We start from the raw sequence: 12,323 nt of genomic DNA on the forward strand, positions 1-12,323 counted from the left end.
AGAAGATATAATTATCTCCATTTTATTGATGAAACCGCTGAGGCATAGAGAGGCTAAGTAATTTTGCCCAAGGTCACAAACTAGTGACAGGACGAAGTTTCAAACCCAAATTGCCGGACTCCAAAAGTCTGCCTTCTTTCCACTGTCTATCATCAATTCCTTTTAACCAGAGTTAGTTCAGAAAGACCTGCTCATAAAGAATGGGTTCTCCAAATGTAAAATAGATAGCTAGTGGGAAGCAGCCGCATAGCACAGGGAGATCAGCTCTGTGCTTTGTGTCCACCTAGAGGGGTGGGATAGGGAGGGTGGGAGGGAGATACAAGAGGGAGGAGATATGGGGATATATGTATATGTATAGCTGATTCACTTAGTTATACAGCAGAAACTAACCATTGTAAAGAAATTATCCTCCAATAAAGATGTTAAAAAAAAAAAAAGAATGGGTTCTCACCTGCTGTAAAGGCTGTCAACACCCTGTCCTGCGCTTACCTCCTCAGCTCATCTCCAACTCCCTTCCCTGCCCTGACCCTGGCCTAAGTTACTTAGAATTCCCCCAAACACATTGCTATGAACTTCTACACATACTATTTCTACACATACTATTTCTTCTTTCCTGGAACATTCTTCTACTCTTTGTCCAGGCAACTCCTACTTATCTTTCAGCTCAAACATCACTTCCTCCAGGAAGCATTTGCTGTAGCATCCCCACCTCACACTTGCCCAAGATTAGGTTTTAGGGACCTTCTCCTAGGTTCCTAGGTTTCTAGGATCTGTGCTTTGTGTTTACTTTTCTTAGAGCACTTGACATAATGAGTTATAAATATTTGTTACCTGCCTGTCTCCCTATACCACAAAGTGAGCACCTTGAGAACAGAAACCACAGCTTATTCATAATTAAATCTCTAACTCTAGCATAGTGTTCAGTACATGGTAGGCATTCAATAAATGTTTGAAGATGAAATCTTAGAGTGATGACAAAAATGAACCTGGAAGTGGACTCTTTAGCTGCATATGTGCTGATTGCCCCAAGACGGTCACCTTAGTCTCCCCAGTGCCAGCCTGTTGACCTTCCTAACGCCTCATTTCCTGAGCTTGCAGGATTTTTTTTTTTCTGCGTATGATAACATGGGAAGATTTGACAGATGGGGTCGGGAAGCCTGGGATTATGAAAGCCTGGGAACCTTAGAGACAAAGTCTCTAAAGACAAAACAGCCCTTCCTTATGTGGAGTCCAGATTTATTTTATCTACAAAAGATGGTGCATTCCTCTACTCCACATGAAGAGAGAAAAGGGAGCTGAATTTTATTGGGGAAAAAAATTAATTGATTGTAGAAAAAAAAATAATGAAGATCCCCTGGGAAATGTCAAGGAAAATATATCATTCAGTAGTTTTAAAGAACAAAAATCAAAAGATCCAAACCAGAATGTGTGAAACATAAACAGATTTTGCAGATGATAAATTGCTCCACTGTACACATTTTTCTCATTTCAGTTACAGATCATCTGATGAAAAGAATTTGTTTAGTCCAACTTTGTCAACACAGTTTTTGTTTTGACAGTTCAGGGAATGTATCAACTTTCTCCAATGGCCTTTGAAGCCCGAGATGTAGAAATTTGGTATTCTAGACAATGTTTAAAAAATATTCATGGAACTGGGACTTACAACTTGTGTTAACTAAACATTAGGAAGAAAAAATAGAAAGTGGAATCAGAAAGGAATTAACGTACACTCCAGAAAGTGTTGATATCTCTGATTATTCAACTATCATTAAAAATAATAGGTAGTGGGCTTCCCTGGTGACGCAGTGGTTGAGAATCTGCCTGCCAATGCAGGGGACACGGGTTCGAGCCCTGCTCTGGGAAGATCCCACATGCCGTGGAGCAACTAAGCCCGTGAGCCACAACTACTGAGCCTGCGCATCTGGAGCCTGTGCTCCGCAACAACAGAGGCCACGACAGTGAGAGGCCCACGCACTGCGATGAAGAGTGGCCCCCGCTTGCCACAACTAGAGAAAGCCCTCGCACAGAAACGAAGACCCAACACAGCCAAAAATAAATAAATAAATAAAATAAAAATAATAGGTGGTAATAATTATGGCTACCTTTTACTGAGTGCTGACTGTATGCTAGGCACTGTGCTGAATTCTGGCAATGCAGTAGGAAGCAAAACAGATATGTCTTGCCCCTGGATAAGTAGATATTAAACAGATAATTACACATATATGTATATATAATTATAAAGGTTAGTAAGAAGAGAGTTTAAAGAAAGAATAATAGGGGAGACTACTCTATATTAATAATCAGGGGAGACCTCTTTGAGGAAATGATATTTTAGTTGGGACATGAAGAAAGAGTCAGCCAGGTAAAGAGCTGAGGGAAAACAACTGTAGGCAGGGGCTAAAGAATATGTAAATATCTTGATATTGGGAAGAGCTTGGCCTTTCCAAGGAACTGAAAGAAGGCTGTCTAGCAGTTGTTTTCTTGTTGGTTCTCAGATCAATTCCTGCCCCTGCCCCAGGCCCTGGAATGCTGGCATAACAGGGACCTGACTCTGCAGGTTGTTTAAGGCTGTCTTGTCAGATGGCTCTGCTGAACAGAGTCAACAGAAGAGACTGGTTGGAGATTGGAAGGTGAGCAAAAGGGAGAAACTAGGACATTTCTATCTCTTTTTTCTGGCTCAGGAAACCCTCTCCAGCAATGGTGATGTCTCCTCTGCGGCTTCAGAGTTTTTTGGCTTTGTGGAAAACATGATGATAACCCCTGTCCTTTGTTCTGGGATTAGAATAATTGACTGGGGACACAATCCTTACAGTTTAATTGTACCTCCTTGTGCACAGGGGTATAGTTGTGGTTAAAATCACCTAGTTGCTTCCTTCTAGAAGGTAATAAGTTTATAAGAAACAAAAAGACTAACAAATTGCAGTATTCACACATTAAAACCCCATCCTTCTATTTTCCCACTAAAAGAGAGAAAAATACTGTGACCCATTCTGGAACAGCTTGCAAAACTATCAGAGTTTTGGTCAGTGCAGCCAAGGTTTTTAACAGTGACTCACATGATCAGAAATCCACATGGAAACAGCTGTCTGAATTTTTTTTTCTTTTTTGGCTAATGGTAGTGAGTGGAGAAGTCTACCCTTGCATAGGAAAATTGCATGTGACCCAGAGTGAGTTGAGTGTGTTACTTATACATTTATAGTAGTCGTTATCATAAATTGGGCAATGATTCTGTTCTAGCATCTATACTAGATACTTTACATATAATATTAAGTTTTCATGATAGATCAAAATTACCCTCAGGATTGTTAGTATTATTATCTCCATTCCGTAGAAGAGAAACTGAGGTTTGAGAATATTAGGAAACTTAGTTAAGGTGAAAGAGATGGTAATTTTATACAAATTCATATGTTTGACTTTAAAATCCACAATACTGTACTACAGTATAGTATCTCCTTTTTGTCAGTAATCTCACAGTAGCTCAGTTTCGTGGTGGAATTAAGCATTAAAAAACTGTGGTTTGACTTATAATCAGCTTTAAATACAACCAGTAATTGAGCCAAGACTGCTAATATGTGAATTGGTGGCAATGAGGTAGAAGCAAAAAGGCTGTTAGAGCCTGTTGGTCTATGCATTTATTGAGGAAGTGAATAGATCTTCAAAAACTTTTTGTTGTAATTGTTGTTTTAAATAAAAATTTTCAGATGTGTTGCACTGGCTCCCAGCCAGTCTTGGATACCTTGGATACCCTTTGAGTATTATGATCAATGCCATCTTTATCACAGAAGGCACATATGAGGATGTTTGGTGCTAACTCCAACTAACTGCAGTGGTTCTCTGGAGTACTGTGCAAAAATCCCTCTGGGAGTGAATCAGCAGAAAAGAGGGCCTTGACATCTATGGAGTACTTTGGAGTACAATGGATGCGTAAGGAAATTTATACTTGCCATTTCTACCTTAGCAACCCATTGCTGGTACTGAAAAAATGCCTTAATGCTTTGAGTTTCCTCCTTCTACAGGACTTCCCAGGCCAGCTCCTCAAACGCTTTCAAAACAAGTCATTATAATATGTGATACTGGATGTATGGTTAAGGAAAAATATATCTTTTTTTTTCCTTTGTGTTCTCGAAATATAAAACTAGGAAGAAGAAAAGAGGGGAGTTTGATAATGTTTGCTGATAGACCACACACAGGGTGAATGACCTGACACCACACACACTAGGCCTGGCGTAGCATTTATTCAGAGAAACTTACAGAGGCAGGAAGAGGAGCAGATATGCAGTTCCTTGTTTGCCATTTGCTCTCTGGGATAGTACAAAGTGATCACCAGGACTGCAGTCTAAACTTTGGGCTAATAAGCTGCATGCTTAAGGAAGCACCAGCATCAACTCTGATGCAATGAGGGCCTGGGGTCCAAGCCTTGTTGGGCTTCCCCTGTTCTCCCATCTCAGCATTTATGGCTGGGGCAGCACTAGGTCCTCTTTGGAGTGAACAAGACGTCAGGTACAAGTCTTGCAGTCTCAGATGTCTGCGTGTGGAACCTTGGCCTCCAGTCCTGTGCTTCCACCTCAGTATTCTCAGGACATTTGCCAAATGGTCCCACCCTGCAGGAAGATACCTCTCACTCTGGGAGGCCTGCCAGGGGGTAGTCCAGAAAAATTAACCTTTACCTCTCTCTGAAGCATAAAGCTGAAGCCCTCTGAGGACCAGGTAGAATTGAGAACACCTTGTTAGAATGTTTCGTTGGGTCTTTACCAACACATCAGTTGTCTTAGCCTATAGTACGTGCATTGTCATCCTATTGGTCAAAAGAAATCGATCAAATCAAAAGAATTCGTTTCATGCTTAGAGTCATTCTCTCCGACACTTCTCCTGTCTAAATTCTTAGTCACTTCATTATAAGCAAATATGATTTTTCCAATAGCCTGATCCATCTGTTCCTTTGACTTCCTTTCCTCTGGTGATTTTGTCCTCCACCCTACCTACCCCAGCCACTCATTCCCATGATCATACTGTAAATCTTGTTATTACTAATAACTGCGGCTCCTTTATTTTCTCAGTTTCACATCCCCATCTCTTATCTTTCCAGTTCACTCCCTTTAAATTTCAACTTTAACCATCCTTTGACCTCATCAGGACTTCTAGTATGTTAGTCCTGTTACCTTTTTCCTGTCCCTCACCCCACTTTCACATCCCTCCTTTACCATCTTAACGTCTGTGACAGCCACTATCATCATTTATGTGCATGTACAGAAATGCCTCTCCCTCATGTTAACTTGGAAAAACACAAACCTGATTAAATCTAACTCTCCACCTACTATGTACAATATATGGCTGAAGGCAGCCACACTTCCTTTTGATTAGCCCCATTTTAAATTCATAACGACAAACATCAAATGGACCTAAAGCTGCCTGGCAATATCACTGTATTTCCCTGGTCCATTTGTCATTCAACTTTCTTAAACAACTATTTGCCATCTTTTCCTCAAACTCTTAACAGACTCCCTCCTCCATCTTTGCCCTCAGATGATAACCTTCCTGCCTGCTGCCTTAAGAAAACTGAAGCACTGAGAAGAGTGTTTTTTCAGACCCTTGCTACACATTTACCCTCTAGCAGCATCTGTACAATATACATTACCTTTCTGCCTCTTCCCAGAGATGAGCTATCCATGCACCTAGCTAAGGCCAGAACCTCCAATCCCTTTCACATGTATGCAAAGATATTACTCTAGTATATTTCTTCCAGTAAATTTCTTCTCCTTCTCCTGCAGCATTATATTTTTCTTCCTCTCTGGATTAGCTGCTAAACATTATATTATTTCTTTCATTGAAAACAAACAAATCTCTTGGGCCCAGTCCCTCCTACAGCTACTGTCCCATTTCTCTGTTACTTTTAACAGCAAAACTCCTCAAAAAATTGTTTATACCTCTTCTCTCCAATTCCTCTCCTCCCCTTGTGTCTTGAATAACCCACTGCAGTTAGGCTGTTGCCCCCATGGTGCCATTGTAACTGCTCTTATCAACTCCACCAATGACTTTTACATGATTAACTTCCATGGTCAGACTCAGGAGCATTTACCATATTCTTATTCTTCTCTCTAATATATATTCTTAACTTAACTTCCAAGACACTACATAATCTTGGTTTTCTTCACACTTCACTGGTAACTTCTCATTTTCCTCCACTGATTCCATCTTTTTTTCCCAGACTTCTTAACATTGGTTATTAACAAGTTCAGCCTTTGGGGCTCTTCTCTATTCTATCTACATTTACTACCCTGGTGATCTCATCCAGTCTCTGTAAGCTTTGTCATCATGGGTCTGGGTTGACTTACACTCTAAGGCTTGTTTAGTCCCTAAAAAGGAGTCTTGACTGAATTCTCCAGGTGTCTACTCTGCCTCTCCACCTAGGTTAATTGGAACTTGAACATCTCCCCGCCAAGTGCAAGTTCTGGTAATTGTTCAGTTTATTCTCTAGTAATTAGGGTTGCCAGATGAAATACAACAGGTACATGCTGATGCTCAACAATTATTTGTTGTTTATTAAAATTCAGTTTTAACTGGGCATCCTATGTTTATATTTGTTAAATCTGGCAGCTCTATCAATATTTGGTTTTTGCCCATCCTTGTGGAATCTTACCCTATATACACTTAACTTACAGTTTAATCAAGAGCTCAAGGGACCCCTCTGCAGATTTGTGAAGATCTAGTTCTCTAGGTAATTTTTCATCTACAGTACTCTGTCCTACAAATTCTGCCTTAGCCTCCCCAAATTCCACTCTTTGTCTCTTCAACTCACTAAGAAGACTGTACTCTATTTGGGTGCCCACACTCTTTACCGCAGTCCAGAAAGTGTGCCCAAGTAAAAAGCCAGCAGAATTGTAGGGCTCATTTCATTTGTTTTCCTTCTCCTAGAGATTCCAGTTCTGGGCTGCCTATTGTCCAATGTCTGAAGACAATTGTTTATTTTGGTAGTGATAGTGCAGTACCATTTACTCCATCCTGGACAGAAGCAGAAATCCATGTTTTGTCTTTTCAATTTTCTGGTGGTTTTCTTTCTTTGCTGTCTAGAAGTTTAAGAATTTTATAAAAAGTCAAATTTAGCAAACTTTTTGGTTTTCTTTAATGCTATGAAAGACCTTTTCTAATAAATTACTATTAAAATTTCATCCATTTTCTTTTAGTAATTGGTTTACTTTTTTACATTTAAATCTTTGATTTCTCTGGATTTATTTTGATGTAAGGAGTGAAGGTAGTATACAGGTTTTTGTTGTTGTTGTTTTCAGCTAACTAGAGTAGAAGGTTAAAGACATTCATAAATTTGTGGACCCAATGAGAGGTGGATTCTATTTCCCCTTTCCTTGATTCTGATCTGTCTTAGTGATGTCCATGGCCAGTAAAAAACAGCAGAGGTGATGCTTGCCAGTTCTGGGCTTAGCATTTGATAGCAGTGATAATTTCCACCTTAGTTTCTTAGCGCCCTAAGTTGCCATGTCAGAGGATTGATCACCCTGCTGGAGAAGTTGTATGGCGAGGCCCTGGGGCTATCTGGAGAGAGAGGGGAGCCAAGAAGAGCTCAGTCTTCTAGCTCTTTCTGCCAAAGTTCCAGGCATATGAGTGATCCTCTCTTGGACACTCTAGACGAGTTCAGCTGTTAGCTGAATATCACTAAGTGACATAGTCACCACCATGTGGAGCAAAATAATCACCTAGCCACATCCTACCCACATTCCTGACCCCAAAATCACAAGATATAATCAAATAGTTTTGTTGTAGTCACTAGTTTTAGGGTAATTTGTTATGTAACAATTTTCCAGTTGTCCCAACAAAATTTTTGTTTATCTTTTTTTCTATTCATTTGAATTGTCATCTTTATCAAACATTAAATTTTCTTTTGTAGGCCTATTTATTTCTCAATTTTCTATTATGTTTCAATGATCTTCTCTTTATTATTCCTTTACCAGTTCCAAAGTGGTTCATTATATAGTTTTATGACATATTTACTATCTGGTAAAGCCAATACTCTCTCATCTCTCTTATTTTTGAGAATGCCTCTGCTAATTTGTGCATTTTCAGATGAGATTTTATATAATTTTGACAGATAACAAAAAGTTTACTATTAGTATTTTGTTTGGGACTAAATTACACTTCAATCTAAATTTAGAAAAAATTAACATGAAATTTAGAGAAAATTTTCATTTCTTTATCTTCTCGTATGAACCTCATTGGTTTAAAAATTTTTTTATATATAAGTCCTCTACATCTTCTTGGAAATTTTCACACAAATATCATTTTTGCTATCATAAATAGAAACTAATATTCTATAATTTTCCAGTTTATTATTGCTTGAATATAGAAAATATTGATTTGTATATTAATTAGAAACTATTCAATGGCTGAGAGTTCCTGTTTCTCATAATTATACATTTGAAATTTGCAGGTTTTCTATGTATACAATTATATCATCCACATAAAATCATAATTTTGCCTTTCTTTCCAAAATCAATCTTTTTTGGTTTTTTTTCTGTATTGTAAGCTGCATAAGGGCAGGGATTTTTGTCTCTTTTATGTACTGCTATATCTCTAAGTGCCCATAGGCTTGACACATGGTAGACACTCAATACACATTTTTTAATTAAAATTAATATACTACAATATTTAAGAGCTGGAGTCAAAGTTCCTGGGTTTGAATCCTAGCTCTACTACTTGCTGGTGTTAATCAAAATTTCAGAAATGGAGACATGATTGAAATAGAAAGGTATTTATTTGAGGTTTATTAGAACTGCACCTTGGAAACACAGATTCAGTAAACACTTGAATTGTGTTCTGCTGGCCTACAAAATGGAGGAAGCATATAAAGGCAAAAAGCTGCAGGGCCACAGTTAGTTAGTTACGTAAGTTGTTTGTCAAGAATTATAATTGGAGCTGGCAAGAAGTGACAGTGCTTATTAAGCAAGGATTGGTTGAGGTTTGAAATGGTTGCATAGTTACAAGGGGAGACCTTGAGACCATAAAGTTGCAGCTGGCAGGTGTTCTTCTGAATATGCCTGATGGTGTCCTTGGGTCTGGTACAGTTCAAAGAAATTCAGGTTCTCAGTGGTACAGGGACATGTCTGAGATCAGATCTTCAGTGGCTACCCAACTCCATTTTTGTATGCCTTAACTGTGATTACTCCATTATAATTTCAATTTGCCATCATTGGATATGTTACTACATCTCTGAGTTAAATTTCCTTAGCCTCAGTTTCCTTTTTTATCAGTAATTTGGTGTTGCAATAGTATCTACCTCATAAAGTTGTGAAGATTAAATGAATAATACATAAAAACATCTTAATGGAGTACTTGAAACATAGTAGGTTCTTGATATATTTTTATCTTTCCCATATTTCTCATGTCTGTTCTTATAGAGTACAATAAAATAATAGTAATTATAGTAAATCACATTTGCACAATTAGGAAAGCTTATAGAGTTTCACTATTAAGCATAATGTCATTTGTTGGTATGACATAGAGATTTTTTAAAATATGTTAAGGAAGATTAGGTATATAAAATCCTGTTATTAAGATTTTGATTTAGAATATAAGATTTGGTTAAATTATTTATTGAGATAATCATGTTATTTCTTCTTTAACCAGTTAATAGAGTTTATATCACTGTAGTTTTTAATATTGAAAAATTATGTTCCTTAGGCACTAGGAACCCAAATGGCATTTTCAGGATTAAGGTTTTAAAAAATATGCTTATCACAAAAGCACAATTTTATATGCTTCCTTAAAAAGTAATGATTGGGGCTTCCCTGGTGGCGCAGTGGTTGAGAGTCTGCCTGCCCATGAAGGGGACACGGGTTCGTGCCCCGGTCCGGGAAGATCCCACATGCCATGGAGTGGCTGGGCGCATGAGCCATGGCCGCTGAGCCTGCACGTCTGGAGCCTGTGCTCCGCAACGGGAGAGGCCACGACAGTGAGAGACCCGCGTACAGCGCAAAAAAAAAAAAAAAAAAAGTAATAATCAGTTGTCACAATAACATGATCTTTGAACTGGCCTAATCTGTGATGTATCGGATATTTCAGAGTTCTGGTGCAGTTAATATGAAGAATCTGAAGTTATCACAACACTTATCTGAAAGAGGGGCTTTTTAGAGGCAGGACCTTGGACTTTCTGCATTTCCACAGCAGCAGAATTGGCTATAGAGTTTATTCTTTGTCTGATATTTCATATATCTTTCTCTCTTTTTTCCCCCCACAAGAACAAACTGAATTTTTGTTTTTCAAATAGAAACTAATTCTTCTATTCAAATATGTAAGTTAGACTTGGAGTTCTGGAAGAAACTGTTTCCAGATCAGATTTTTTTTGCATTACCAAAAAATCAGTAATTTCTACTTTTTCTGTGGTGTTTTCCGAGTCACATTTATGAGAACCAAATACCATACTAAACTGAATATAACACATAGTCTTAGTTTTGTTCTCCCTGTTTTCTAGTAACTCCTTTTTTTCATTACATTTATCCTGATATTTAATACAAATAACTTTAACATGATCAAAGTCTCATACAACACTTCACTAGTATATCTATTCATATATTTGACCTTTGGTCAAAATCTAATTGATATGAAAATTTAATTGTGAGATTGCTAAGCTCAGGAGCATATAGCAATTTGTCTTTTTTTGAAACCATTTCAGGCTCCTCTGGCCAAAGAAAATCTACAGGGGTGCTGTAGAAGACATTCTCAAATCCTTGGTTTGCTTAGTGGTAGAAAGAAAGTGGCTGATGGTAACTTATAGTAAAACATAACTTTCCACCTTTTGGCTGCTATGTATCCAAATTCTGGATTTTGTGTCTCCAAATACCAACCTTTTTGGTCTGTTTGTAAATACCAACCAGTAAAAAAGTAAAAAGGAAAAAAATGGCAGCAAACACATAATATTTAGAAGTGTGGAGGTAAGTATCAAATTAAGCAGCTGAAAGAGTTCATTGTGATTATTTTGAAAATAAAGCAGTTGGAAAAAAATACAGGGAAGAAGAACACTATGGAGGCCAAATAAAATACATTAACAGAACCATTTAACTTAAGGTCTACTATTTGTGACTTTTCCATCTTGAGACCTTCACGCTAGGACTTCTACCAAGACATTTCGGTGCTATTCTAGGTGAATGAGCAGGGGATGAGGAGCACTGAGCACACAGGGATCTAGGCCCTATCCTTGCATCAAGCAGAGCAACAACCTTTTTATCTAGTTTACCTTTTGGGCTACCACGTAAGATTATATTTGAAGAGAGTCTTATACTACCGTAACAAATTAATGTTTGAAAATTATTAGCCCAGAAATGGGGCACTGGAGAACACTTCCAAAGCAAATATACAAGCCCATAAGCCATCCAGCTTTTATTGCTGCTTTCTGGAGTGTAGCTTCAGATTGACTGGGGATACCAGTGAGGAGAAAACACTGTCAGCTTCAGACAGTACCCCTAGCAGATAGGCAGTAATAATCACAGGATGTGGGGCTCTGGTGAAATAATATACTGGCTCTCAGAATTATCACCTAACAGGTTTGGAATTCCAGCTTCAGCAATACAAGACAGCAATTGCCTCAGGTCCTGGAATGCACATTTTAAAAATGAAGGAAGTATACACAAAAAGAGATCAAGCATCCACTATATCTAGGTGAAAAAACTCAAAAATGTAACGGAAGCTATGGGAAAAAAGAATGATCTTTGAAATACTAAATCCAAGGGCACTGGGAAATATTTATATTCAAGGTATAAATAAAAAAATGTTAATATAGTCAAAGGTATAAAAGGCCAATGTATACATGGAAATAAAACCAGGAATGAATTGAAAGAGCACATTTCAAACTTCAGCTAGAGGATTGGAAATTTCCTTAGATAGTCCCAATTTCATGTAGCTTACTCTTTTTAGCAAGGGTGATTTATGAAAAGTGCAATAATACGATTTTTGTGGAAACTTTTATATAAATAAATTCACAGATTTAGGGGAAAATTGTTTTATCAGGCTAAGGGTTGGGATTTGGGGAAAATGTGTTTCTTTGATTTGTTTCTTTTAGGGGCCATAGCAGCCAGAACCCAGATAAACAGGAGGACATTTTAATAGCCTCCCTATGCTGTAAATGTCGATCCTTTTACTACTAAGGCTTTCATGAGATGGGTAGGCTGACAGTAGCAGTTTGAGCTGGAAAGTAAAGTGAAATAGCAGGCAAAACTGCCAAGAAAGAAAGGTCTATACAAGAGAAGGATTTATATGAAGGTGGTCAAAATATACAAACTTCCAGTTAGATAAGTAAGGTCTGGGGGTATAATATACAGCAT

Source organism: Globicephala melas, chromosome 10 (genome assembly GCF_963455315.2).
Source record: "Globicephala melas chromosome 10, mGloMel1.2, whole genome shotgun sequence".
Classification (NCBI taxonomy): Eukaryota; Metazoa; Chordata; class Mammalia; order Artiodactyla; family Delphinidae; genus Globicephala; species Globicephala melas.